The sequence below is a fragment of the Esox lucius genome, chromosome 6, assembly GCF_011004845.1.
Source record: "Esox lucius isolate fEsoLuc1 chromosome 6, fEsoLuc1.pri, whole genome shotgun sequence".
Lineage (NCBI taxonomy): Eukaryota > Metazoa > Chordata > Actinopteri > Esociformes > Esocidae > Esox > Esox lucius.
Genome location: NC_047574.1, coordinates 20,309,752 through 20,323,917, shown reverse-complemented (window position 1 = coordinate 20,323,917; position 14,166 = coordinate 20,309,752). Strand labels below are relative to the sequence as shown.

The window sequence follows — 14,166 nt, the reverse complement described above, 5'->3', positions numbered from 1 at the left end:
TGAGTTAAATAACGGTGTATTGCATCTGTTTTTACCATATGCCTTATCTTAGAGGACTGTATCCCAGTGAGGGTTGGTCTTATAACCCTGCTCCAGTTTTACAGAGCTTTCATAGAGAGCCTCTTCCTTCACAGACTAGTTTCTTGGCTTGTGGTTTCATCTGCTCACTGCACCATGTTGTGTGGATGGCAGAGAGGTTGCCATCCGCCTGTAATCCAGGCCCAGCATGTCTGCAGTACAAGGAAGTACAAATGCAAGATCAACGCAGACTCTTCTCATCCTGGACAAGCTCTGCTCTTCAATCTTCCAATGGCAAGCACCTCCAAACCATCTCCAAACCATACTACAACCATCCGTCACCTCAGCAGCTTCTGCCCCTCAGCTGTGGCCCTCGCCAACAAGCGCCCCAGACAGGAACTGATCCACTGTCTCTTATCCACCTTATGTAGCTGCTTACAGCCCCGCACTCTGTCTACCAGGCCATAGACACCATTGCTCATTTGTCCACATTTGATCTGTTTTCCATTTCAGTGATAAGGAACAAAACATGAGATTCTGCCTTAGTTGATACATGTAGCTTGTTGGTTTTGTCCAACTAGGTCTCAGGGCAATAAGTAACTTTGTGTACGTAAATCTGATGAATTTTTATGATATTTTACATTATGTCTGGGTACATTGGTGTGCTGCTGAAATTATAATATGTTGTGAATTTGCAAAAAACTCACATTAGATAATTCTGAGAACACCTGTCATATCTTACCAATTTACAAAAACACATACTCACACAAATTAGATTTAATGTTTGATATGTTACGACTTGCATCTCCTGTGTTACAGACGGACACAAAATAATTCAAATTATGAGGAAAGGACAATTGCATTTTTATGGCCGACAGATGAAGGTTGAATGTAATAGTTCAATGGTTGTTGTCTATTGTTTTTCACTTTTGATTGCATGTGATATTTAGGTATCCAGTAATGAAGAATAACATGAATGCCAGGCATGTGTGTGTTTCTTGGCTCTAGGAGCCGTTCTTTTATGACCAAGCTCAATAATCTTTTTTTTTTTTTTTAAATGCTTGAAAATTCAAGACATAGATGTATAATGCAATATATTATCTTTTAATATTCTCTTTTTATACTACACTTTTGGGATGTGTCACAGCTAAGCATCTTATTCAACCACACAATAATAGCCTATTCTCAATGCTTTACCAGTTGCCTATGTAAAATATGTTACCAAGGATGTAATGGTGCACAAAGGTAACATATCCTAAATACCAAATTGGCATCAAATGGGCATCCATTTGAGTCACCTACTAAACAGGCATGCAGACCAGTGGTCAGACCAGATGTCAGGCCAGTTGTAAGACCAGTTGTCAGGGTCAAACCATTAGTAATGTTTTTCATGTCCAGGTGACCAATCATGAAATATTATCATTCTCAATACTATACATAAACCGTAGGTAGAATCAATACTGTGTTAGTTAACACAACTGAGGTCAACAATCTGGATGTAATTTATTGATTATACTATGTATACATGCAAACTGCAATAAGATTTTTTAACTGTGAGTATTCATGTGGTATCTTTTACTAGGTTATAAAGGCTAGATTTGTCTACAATAATCTCAAAACTACATTCTAGTACCATTCTAAAACGTATGATATTAGATGTGAATCATTGCAGACCATCGGAAGCTATCCACTTAGGAATTCATCCCGGTAAAGCATTCAGAGTACTGTTGGGATTTTGGCTAGCACGTTGAAGTCTGTGTGACCCCCCCCCCCCCCCCCCCCCTCACCCAAGGATATGCCTCCCCAGACCATCATTGACCCACCACCAAACCGGTCATTCTGGATGATGTTGCAGGCAACATTCACCACGGGGTCTACAAACTCTTTCACGCCTGTCACCTGCTCAGTTTGAACCTGCCCTCATCTGTGAAGAGAACGGGGCGCCAATGGTGGACCTGACAATTCTGGTGAATCTCTGGCGAATGCCAAACGTGCTGCATAGTGCTGGGCTGTGAGCACATGACCCACTAGAGGACATCCGGCCCTCATGTCACCCTCATGGACATGGACAGTTTGGTCAGAAACATGTACACCAGTAGCTCGCTGTAGGTCATTTTGTAGGGCTCTGGCAGTGCTCCTCCTGTTCCTCCTTGCACAAAGGAGCAGATTCCGGTCCTGTTGCTGGGTTGATGCCCTTCTACGGCCCTGTCCAGCTCTCCTTGTGTAATGGTCCGTCTCCTGGAATCTCCTCCATGTTCTTTAAACTGTACTGCACACTCAGAAATAGAAGTACCGGTGTTTACTTAAAGGGTACAAATGCTTGTTTGAGAGACAATACCTGTTTGATTGTGCCCTTTAGTGCCAGGCCATTGTTGTACCTTATCAAATTGTACTAGCAAATGACCTACACCAGTTTTCAATGCTGCAGTATCCAGTGTAGCCTCTGGGATGAAATGGTACAAATGTGTTCTTTCTTTTGTTTTAATTCACTCTGTACCATTTCTGTTAATCAAAAGGGGCTCTTTTGTCCCCTTAAAGACCAAAATTTGACCTTTGAGGGAACATTCTTCAAAAGTGTACCTATAAGCACCAAACTGTTCTTGTTTCGTTTCTCAATTTTTGAGTGTGTGGGAGACATAGGAAACCTTCCGACGGCATGTATGGATGTGCCATCCTGGAGGAGCTGGACTACCTGTGCAACTGGAATGGGCTGCAGGTACCGCCTCATGCTACCAGTAGTGACAAGGACACTAGCAAAACTAGAGAAGTATCCATCAGGAAGGATAAGGAGAGAGCAATTGTCTGTGGCCACCACCTGCACAACCAGTCCCTTTTTGGGGGTTGTCTTGCTGTTGCCTCTCCAGTGCATCTGTTGTCACTTTACACCAAAACAGGTGAAGGTGATTCACAATCGCTTATGCTTCCTAACAGGACAGATTGATATTCCTGAAGTTTAATTGACTTGGTTTTATGCTGTGATGATTATGTGTTCCCTTAATTATTTTTGTAGCAGTGTAGTTATTTTGTGATTTCTAACCGGTGTAGGCTGTTAATCCCTTGAAAACACATCTTGCTAATGAAAACTTTCCAGAACATTGTGTCTTCCTTATTGGTGTCGTCGTTTCGATTGATGGAATTATCCAGCCACTGATATTGGATAATTGCAGTGCAGAGGTAACCAATTGGTCAGTAGTAGAGTTCCCTCCCTCTCTCCTGTAGAATACATTTAACTAGCTAACTAACTGTAGCAAACATCAAATAGTACACAAACGCATGTGTTTTATCCTCACAGCAGAATGTGTTTCTGTGTATGCTTTTGCTGTAATTCTGAAAATAATATATGCTTGCTATTCAAGTAAAATTTATTGAATCTATGTGTACTGTTCGCCTATAAATCTTGTTGTGGCGCATTCACGAAGATCCCTGTTAACGATCAATATGTTGTCTCTTAGTTTTAAATACATGCACATTGTAGAGCATATGAGTGTTCAAGGTCTGTTTTCCTTTCATGAAACAGATTTGCCTCTTTCACCCCTATAACAAAGTGCGTTTGATCTCACTATCCCCATCTTCTCCATTCAAACTTTAGCTGAAGTCTAAGCTAATTAAGCTGTTGAGAAGGAATGTGGTACTTTTTTCTGGAGGTGGTAATTTATCTCAAAGTGTGGGTCTTTGCTGCCTCATCTCTGTTTTGCACATGGTCCTGCAGATTCTCTCTCATTACGGCTTCAAGTGCAAGCATTGCATTGTACTCTAGACCTTGAATGTTTGTTCCAAAGAAAGGAACTTGAGTTTTCTAAATCGCCCCATTGGGTCAAGATAGCCACAGCAGTCAGAGCCATGTCTGCTCCAGCAATCTGGCTAGCATGTGAGAAGTACTTTTCCACCGAGCACTGGTGTCCTGCACCAGTATTTACTGAGGTCTGTGCATTTGTATCTACTTGGCCTTGAGCTTGGAGGCTGTTCAGTTTTCCCTATAAGCGTATTCACTGCCCGCACTGATCTGCTGATGTTGTGGTTCTTTTGTAAATGGTTGACAACCAGCTATAAGGTGTGGCTCCTCCAAGGTATGCCTCCAGAATCTTTACACCTGCAACCACATTGGATTCCTTTTCATGGACGGCAGTTGTTTCGGTTGAGGAATATCGAACTTGGAAATGGCCTCTTCCAGCCAATCTACAGTACAATGTTTTTTATGCATTGTGTCTGCCCTCCAGGGGCATGGTTGTGAAGCAGTGGGACTTCATTGCCCAATCAGATTTAATCAAATGACAGATCACTCTGAGATACGCCTCAGTTGAGATGCTTGTACAAATAAATACAGTGAGTGCAAGGCTGTCAGCTTCTTGAGGGGCTTCCTTTAAAGGGGCATTTCATAATAACTCACTTAATGTACTAATTACTTATTATGACACATTTTTGTCATAAAAATACAACCCTTTATAAGCAGAAATGTAGAATGTTGAGGCAAGAAGTATTGACTTCTTGGGTATTCGTCTTTGGATAGAATATCACAAGGTCTGGCATGCATTGAAGATATTGATATCACCCCAAATACCTCAAAACGTACATACTTTTTAAAACAATAATAATTCTGTTCATCATGCCACGGTGGAGTTCTTATGATCAACAACAAATTCTCTTTGACATCATTTTCCCAGCATAGGGATGTGCTAGGTTTTCTTTTAGCAATATAATCAAATGAATTAACTTTTAATGCTTTCTACCTGAAGAAACAATGTTGTTGTCTGTAACAATATGCAATCATGTTAGCATTGTCCCTCCCAAGTAGGGCCTGTCCACAATCCAAATTTTGCTGCAAATACGTCCTTGGTTGGCATAGCTGGGGAATAACCACAAATTGAAGTTCCCCACCATTTCTCCATCTGAAATCCTTTTCTGTAAACTCTGGGTATGCTTCGTTGTGACCATTAAAAACACAACGGAAAACTACCCAGACAACCACATGGGCGACTCCCAGTTCTTCACTCTTCTTAGGGTTCAACATGCTCATGAACATTTTTTCGTAATTTATCTCCCTAAAATGATTTTTTGTGTACTGGATTTTGTTTAATGGGAAGTTTCCGTCTACTGGATTTTGTTTAATGGGACGTTTCTTGTAGAAGTTTCCTTGTACATACTACGTGGTAAAGTGAGACTAATAAATAAAGGTTACATTTAAATGTCACTATTGTTGTATTCTCCCTAGACCAATTGTACTTGCTTTTTCTTCCAATGTTTGTATTGTCCAATTACCTGTTACGATCCACAATAAGACAACAGTTTGGAACTACAAATTGGACATCACAAAAAAGGGGTTCACTTGGGTGGAACAAACACACAAAAGGAAAATGGAATAGAACATTGGGACAATTCTGACTTTGGTTTGTACAGTATATGCAATGGGTTGTAATGAGGTTGGATAGCACTTAACACCTTAATAGTAGTCCTTATACTCATCAGTAAACACTAGCAGGACTGTATACAGTAAAGGTACGCACAGTGTGTTGAAGTGAAAGGGAACATGACAAGACCAGACACCTACAACACCAGGGACAGACAGGGCCGACAGACTGAAAGAAAGATTGTCCATGAGAGGCGAAAACTGAAAGGAAGCAAAAGAGGAAAAGACAGACCCAGAGAAACGGAGGAGGAAGAGACGGATGGGGGAGAGGGAGTGTTGGTGACAGACCAGGAGATGAGCAATTACTTTGACAGAGGGAGTCAGAAAAAGACAGAGAGACGGTTAGAGTGAGAGATGGATAGTGACAATGCAGAAAGGACGAGACTGGGTAGGACTGCGCTAGAGAGGGGACTGTGTGTAGTGTAGGTGGCCGGCTCGCTGCTCCGTCTGTCCTCGGCAGGAAATTGCTCCAGGAATGACCGATGACCTGCCAATCCACTCTAGGCTCTGCTTGCCTTGCAGGAGGTCACAATACAGGGCAAACTGCAGGTTTACCTAACCTGCTGTCATACGGTCAGCAAATGAAATGTAGTCCTGAAAAGTAGTCTTCTACCTTGATCGGTCTGTGCCACATTGTACCAATCCTGTAAACTGCTGGTACCAGATACCAGATTACCAGATACCAGATTAATGATAACAAACAGCGTTTGGCTGTTCAGAAAATTAAAGCCTGGTACTACCAGGCCACCACACACGTTCCATACAGACCCCAGGTGTGTTCATTTTGCTTTTTACTTGCGGCTCTACCTGATTTTATTGAAATGAAACCCATTTTGACCAAACATTTTGAAACGTAAAGACTTGGTTTGGAGGAATTGATACACCCCTGTAGACCACCGGTATAGCTTGTCGTTATAATACAAATGCTCTCCATTCGAGGGCAGAATGGTAGCCTAGTGGTTAGAGTATCTGACCAGTAAACAAAAGATTGATAGACTGAATCATCTTGTCGCCAAACAATTTCTCTGTGAAATCAGTTTCTGTCTGCATTTAAACCCATATTGCATTATCGCTGTTCTCTTCTGTTCTCAGTCACGTTAACCTCAGTTACCTGGTAAAATAGGGAAAAAGCCACTGAACCAATTACACACAACCAGTGAACCCGCACAGAAATAAACAAGATAATACCAGATGTTGGCATTATTTCTTTACATGGATCCTAATATGCATCCCAAAAAATATCTGCTTTACCAGTATGGGCTGTGCCGAAGTACATGGCCCCAGGCACTCATTTCCATTGGACAGCATTATGTTCCTGGAGAGCCAAAGGATATGGATTTTGATGGAACCAAACTTGAAGGCCAGGTGTTTATTTTTTTTTTATGTTTAAGTTTGCTAATCAGGGAACTGACCAAGCTCATTAATCTGTTCAGTAATTTACTAAATTCAACACACCTGGTCTTCCTGGTCGGTTAAAAAAGTGCATTCCTTATGGCTTTCCAGAGTTGACTTCTGCTGCCATGGCGCAGTTCTTCTTTCGTATCAGGCAGAGGATAAGACAGAGAATAAGGCAGTGACCGGTGTCACCGAATGAAACTGCTGAAGCATTGGTCTAAGCTCAACCCCCCCCCCCCGACACAGTGTGTCTTGTCTCGGCCAATATCCATCATTTCCCCTCATCCATCCGTCATCCCTGAGATGTCCTTAGCGTTTGGGAGAGGGATTAGTGACGAGCCTGCGGTGGTAGAGGTGTGTCCATTTGTGTGTGTTTGCGCACACCACAGCCAGTATGTGCTTGTCAGTATTTATGTTTCTGTATTTGTGAGTGTGTGTATGTGCGTGCTGTGGTCTGTGCGCCAGGACGCTTGTGTGTCAATGTTCAAGGTACAATGTAGCTTTCCTCAAGGGCCAGTGATTGAGTTTGTTAGTACTATGTGATTTCAAAGCAGCTGCACAGAGCTGTATTGTTTCACCAAATAGAGCAATTGTCTCTGTTCATATACACTACTGTTCAAAAGTTTGGGGTCACTTAGAAATGTCCTTGATTTCTAAAGTAAATTATTTTTTTTTGTCCATTAAAATTACATCAGACATTGTCAATTTTGTGAATGACTATTGTTGCAGGAAACAGCAGATTTTTAATGGAATATCTAGATAGGCGTACGAGGCCCATTATCAGCTACCAGGCACGTTGTATTTGTATGTGTATAATTTTAAAAGGCTAAATGATCATTAGAAAACCATTTTGCAATTATGTAAACACAGCCAGCCATTTTGAAACACATCAGTCTATTCTCGTTCTGCGACATGAAGGCTATTGCATGAGAGAAATGCTTGTACAATGCTGTATACTACCACACAGAACAGTGCAAACTGGCTCTAACCAGAATAAAAAGTGGGAGGTCCCGGTGCACAACTGAGCAAAAGAACAAATGTATTAGTGTCTAGTTCAAAAAAACAGATGCCTCACAGGTCCTCCACTGGCAGCTTCATTAAATAGTCCCCGCAAAACACCAGTCTCAACATCAACAGTTAGGAGGCAACTCTGAGTTGCAAAGACAAAGCTGTATCTCAGACTGACCAGCAAGCCAATTCAACTTGTGGGAGATGATTCAGAAAGCATACAATGAAATCTCTTCAGATTACCTCAGCAAATTGACAACTAGAATGCCAAAGGTTTGTAAGGTTGTAATTACTGCAAATAGAGGATTATTTGACGAAAGCAAAGTTTGAAGGACACAATTATAAAAATAAAAAAAATCCTATCCAAACTCATTTCTTGTATGTTTTCATGGAAAACAAGGACATTTCTAAGTGACCCCCAGCCTTTGAACGGCAGTGTACACCTGTGTACCATTTAACTACATATTTAAAATGTGGTTTATGGTCCTCCTGACTGATGTGGGCTGTGTCTAAAACGGCAAGCCATTCTCTGCAATTTTCAGCTTCGTACATGGTGCATTAGTTTTGACCCGTGCCTTACATGGCATTGGATGTTCAACTGCAGTCACTCTATGATGTGATAGGCCATATCTCTGGCGAATGAAAGACAAAATGATATATACCATGAGAACTGAAACAGACTGCCTTCGCAGAAGGTGCATAAGCGGTACATTAGCTTTGTAAATCAATATACATTTCATCCTGTATTCATTTAATAAGAAGCCTGTTTTCACTACTTATTTCAAGCCTGTTGCCATTAGCTGTTCTAATTTTGTGGTTGTTCTGCTGCAGAACAGTACTTCAGAATGTTGCGACATTCTTTTCACACTAAACCTGCAAAAGTATCATAGTAAATAGTCTTGAGCTTATGAACCATATATGGAAGAGGCAGGTTTTGTACAGTGGTTCATCCTCTGTTGAGTTGGAATTTTAAGCGTTGATAAACACTGGCCTTGGAGTGTGTTTATTGCTGGTTTCTGCGTGACCATGTCCCAAATGCCATCATATTCCCTACATAGCCCACTGCTTTTGTACACCCAGTGGAGGAAGAGGTTCCATCTGGGATGTTTGCTTTATCAACACAACTCGAGGAGAATATCAAAATTCAGCACTCATTAATCACTATTTACTTCCACTGGGTTCTGGCACTGATGATGTGTTTGGCTAGATTGGATCAGTTTACCATAGCTCCGGGATCCGCGGCTAATAAACTGCTCTTGCTAATACCGCCTCAGGGGTTTTCCATGCAGTGCTGATAACCAGTGCTGAAAATGTAGATTATAGAACACATGAACCGCTCCTCTGGGTCACTTGGGCTCTGTCAGGAGCAGTGCAACGTGCGCGTGCACATGCACACAAACATTCACACCTTTGGTACTCTGCTCTGTTCACCCCCTGACTGGACATAATCTCGTCTGCTTCAGGTCCACAGCCATAGGGGGAGGAGAGGTGAGAAGAGGGACCTGGTGTCCAAATGCTCAAGAGCCCAGCGGGGGGATGGAAGCAACACCGTGGGGGAGGGGTTGAAAAAGGCAGGGATATTTTGGGTTAGACGATGTGAGGATGGAGAAAACGGGGACTGCCGGGTCTTCAGGGCCCAGCAGGGAATAGGAGGGGAGAAAAAGCCAAAAAGGAACAGACAGGAGATGAGAAGACAAAGCTCCCGGAGAACTCAGTGGAGAGGAGGCGAGGCTGTTAAATGGTATCTGCGAGATTGCTGAGGAAACTGCATGGCAAATGAAAACAAATGCCCCCATTTGCTCTGACACTCATGCGGCGACACGCTGCTGCTATTCTCCCCCCCTACCTCTCCCCCCACTGTTGGCCTCACCTGTACATTTCAATCTGTCTATTTGGCGGAATTGAATCCGTCGGTCGCTGTATCTTAAACAGTACAGCAGAGACTGAATGGTGTAGAACTGCATGTTTATTAGGTTGCATTCTATTGTAGTCCACCCAGGTTTTTAGGCAGTTTGTTTACCTTTGGATTATACTTTTTGCTGTTCTTTGTGGATACCTGAATGACAGGCTGAGGTATTGGCTGGTCTCCCTTGCACCGAGCGAGTAAATAAAGTACGAATCGGAACAAAGTGGGTCAGAGAAAATATTCTATAGAAGATAAACCCTAGGAAATGGAATTGTCAACACATTCAATGAATGAAATGTAACAGACAAGTTAGAATGGGGCGAGGAGGTTTAATGAATTATGAAAGGTCTGATCTCTTGAGAAGTCAGATAGGGTTTCGGCATTGTCTGTCCAAATTCTCAGTATTCCTCTGACTCACATCTCTACGAAAGAAAAAATTGCCGTCTTTCATTGTGTTAGAGGTGGGCACTGATGTCATTTTGTATAACGGGGTAGCCACAGGGCCATGTTCACTAGCCAAACTCTTTCAGGCAAAATGATACAGATGCTTTTCTTTATGAATTCATCCAATGCTATTTGTTATTCCACATCTAGCTTTACTTTCCATAATATCTGGCTGCTTAACATGGGCAGCAGAAGTTTATGTTGTGTTTGTTTAGGTTTTATTTGGTTTACTTTGGAAGTTACAGAAATAAGTCACTTCCTGGACAGTTGTGAGAGTGAGGTAAAGTGAAATCCAGTGAAACACGTATAACAAGGAGGTGTCTACCGAAACTTGTCCATGAAGAATCGTTTTTTTGTTACAGTTTTTTATGCAATATTGAATATACCCTAGTCCTTGAGATGGGGATGTGCATTGAATGTAAGAGTCAAGTTCCCTTGTGGCTCCCATACTAGATTGGACTCGGTGACATTATCAGTAAATACCAGTAAACAAACACTCTAACACGGTAATTTGCTTAATTATGCCCTCCTCATATTCAGTGTGATTATGCATCATTAATTTCAACCTTACAGTTGGCTTAATGATGTTCTGCTGCTAGATGAGCTCTCAATATAATTAACACTTCCCTTATTTGTTGTCTTTTTGTTTTTTCTTTCAATTTTGACAGTTTTACGATACCATGGACACCAAGACATCCTGATTATAGTACATTAAAGAGTGTTTAAATAAGCGGTTTCTGGTAACATCTGTTGGTCACCAACTTCAACTCACACCACTTTTGGTTAAGAACAGAATGCATAGCGACATATAACAATTTTGGACTAGGTGCTCAATGTACATAAGAATTTCAAAAGGGATGTTTTGGAATATTTTGTATGAGCACAGTTTTAATGCTTGCACACCTTTGTCCGGAGCCTGCTGTTTTTCTGTTCTACCTCATCGTTAATTGCACTCACCTGGGGTCCCAGGTCTATATACATCTGTGATAATAGAGTTGTAAAGAAAAAAAGAATAATTTATGACACACCTAAATAAGTCCTTGATTAGACAGTTGGAGTGGAACTGGCTTTGGGGTCCAGAATTGAATGCCACTGCAGAACACCTTTTTGTTGTAGCCCCAGACAAGCACACCTGATTCAATATCAATTAATCATCAAGGTCTCAGGTGTTTGTCTAGGTGCTACAAATAAACAAACAAGTGTACTGTTTATGGTACTCAAGGAAATGCTGTGCTATGGGGCATAGCCTGAAGTTTCAGGGATAGGACAGCTGTGAGTTAGATGCCAACATGGGTTATAAAGTACAAACCCTATTCCAAAAAAGTTGGGACACTGTACAATTGTGAATAAAAAGAGAATGCAATGATGTGGAAGTTTCAAATTTCAATATTTTGTTCAGAATACAACATAGATTACATATCAAAAGTTTAAACTGAGATAATGTATCACTTTAAGGGAAAAATAAGTTGATTTTAAATTTCATGGCATCAATACATCTCAAAGAAGTTGGGACAAGGCCATGTTTACCACTGTTTGGCATCCCCTCTTCTTTTTTATAACAGACTGCAAACGTCTGGGGACTGAGGAGACAAGTTGCTCAAGTTTATGAATAGGAATGTTGTCCCAATCTTGTCTAATACAGGCTTCTAGTTGCTCAACTGTCTTAGGTCTTCTTTGTCGCACCTTCCTCTTTATGATGTGCCAAATGTTTTCTATGGGTGAAAGATCTGGACTGCAGGCTGGGCATTTCAGTACCCAGATCCTTCTTCTATGCAGCCATGACATTGTAATTGATGCAGCATGTGGTCTGGCATTGTCATGTTGGAAAATGCAAGGTCTTCCCTGAAAGAGACGACGTCTGGATGGGAGCATATGTTGTTCTAGAACTTGGATATAACTGTCAGCATTGTCAGTGCCTTTCCAGATGTGTAGGCTGCCCATGCCACACGCACTCATGCAACCCCATACCATCAGAGATGCAGGCTTCTACAACTGAGCGCTGATAACAACTTGGGTTGTCCTTGTCCTCTTGTCCGCTTCTGGATCCTGTTTAGAAACGGCTTCTTTTTTGACCTATAGAGTTTTAGCCGGCAACGGCGAATGGCACGGTGGATTGTGTTCACCGACAATGTTTTCTGGAAGTATTCCTGAGCCCATGTTGTGATTTCCATAACAGTATCATTCCTGTATGTGATGCAGTGCCGTCTGAGGGCCTGAAGATCATGGGCATCCAGTATGATTTTCCGGCCTTGACCCTTACGCACAGAGATTGTTCCAGATTCTCTGAATCTTTGGATGATATTATGCACTGTAGATGATGATAACTTCAAACTCTTTGCAATTTTTCTCTGAGAAACTCCTTTCTGAAATTGCTCCACTATTTTTCGCCGCAGCATTGGGGGGATTGGTGATCCTCTGCCCATCTTGACTTCTGAGAGACATTGCCACTCTGAGAGGCTCCTTTTATACCCAATCATTTTGCCAATTGACATAATAAGTTGCAAATTGGTCCTCCAGCTGTTCCTTATCTGTACATTTAACTCTTCCGGCCTCTTGTTGCTACCTGTCCCAACTTTTTTGGAATGTGTAGCTCTCATGAAATCCAAAATGAGCCAATTTTTGGCATGACATTACAAAATGTCTCACTTTCAACATTCGATATGTTATCTATATTCTATTAAATAGAAAAGGTTCTAAATGAACTTGTACAAAGACTATTTTGAATGTTTGCAAGTAAAAGTTAGTATTTATCAATTGCTTTCACACTTGATTTACATACACCTGTACTGTAAGTATTTCGCCATGATAAATCTGACACTTTGTAAAACACTGTTCTAGTGCACGTGAAATCTCATTTACATAAAGAACCGCCCTAAATGACCAACAAACCTTCCCTTTAATGCTGCAAGAAATTTCACAAATTTCTGTCCGCCATGATTGAGAAATCAAAGACATTCTGTAGAAATAGAACTTTTGATCACCGAAGTGGAAGCAAAATAAGCCATACTTTTTGGAGCCCTCAGCAATGGTGTTCAAATACGACACAAATATTGCTTGGAAGCAGGTTAGAGTTACATTATGCCTCATCTGGGTTTGATTTTAATATGCAAAGAAAAACTGATGATCCACAAAGGTGATATAAGTCTAACAGTGTCAGTTGGTGTGTCTGAAGGAATAAAGTATTATTTCTTGACAATAAATCTAATAAATATGCATAATGTTTTTTATGGAAAACAATATCTACTAATAATAACAAGTGTCGCTCTCAGCAAAAAAGTCTGCACACATTGAAAACACGCTCCCTGCGCAATGCCGCTAATGTCAGATCCTCCAGCAATGCAAGATTTGCCATTTTAGACAAGTCAAAATTTGTCAGTGTTGCCTTTTATATTATTTAACTCGTTTAACTAAATTGCCTCCAACCTTACATTCCATTCTCTTTCTAATTTACTTAAATATTCAATTCATATTAACAAATTCAATAGCTCCCTGAGAAAACAATTATAAGTGTTTATAAAAGCAATACATGAATAAACTATTAGTGTATTATCTTTGTTCTTAATAGTTTATGATTTGGTCCAGTATGTCATTTCATTCTCCATTTGGTGGATGGTATTTTATTAGGAGTTTGACGTTTCTACCCCAAGGTGCTGTATGTACGCATGGTCAGAGGTGTGCTTAAATGTTCGCACATTCTCAAGTATATGTAAAACTTGATAAATCCCATACTTTGCATAGAAATTATCACACACATGGTTTACGAACCTTTATGTTGATAAATGATGGCCCCGGTGTTGTCATTTTCCCCTCTCAACACACAGTAACTGGAACAAAATACATCCCATCTGGTATTGAAGTGACTTGATCACCTATTTAAAATCAACCAACTGAAAAGTTGATTGATCATTGGAGGGTAGAGCCATGTAGATACACTTTGGAATTGGGCCTGTTTTATTGGAGCAACATGATAATTCGATTGGGTTCATAATGT

General features: G+C 41.0%; 1 protein-coding gene across 7 annotated transcripts in view; it reads left to right on the top strand.

Moving 5' to 3' along the window:
- The window catches only part of cdh23 (cadherin-related 23), a 306,221-nt gene that overhangs the window by 19,298 nt on the left and 272,757 nt on the right, over positions 1–14,166 (top strand). The gene's annotated exons all lie outside the window — the stretch shown is intronic.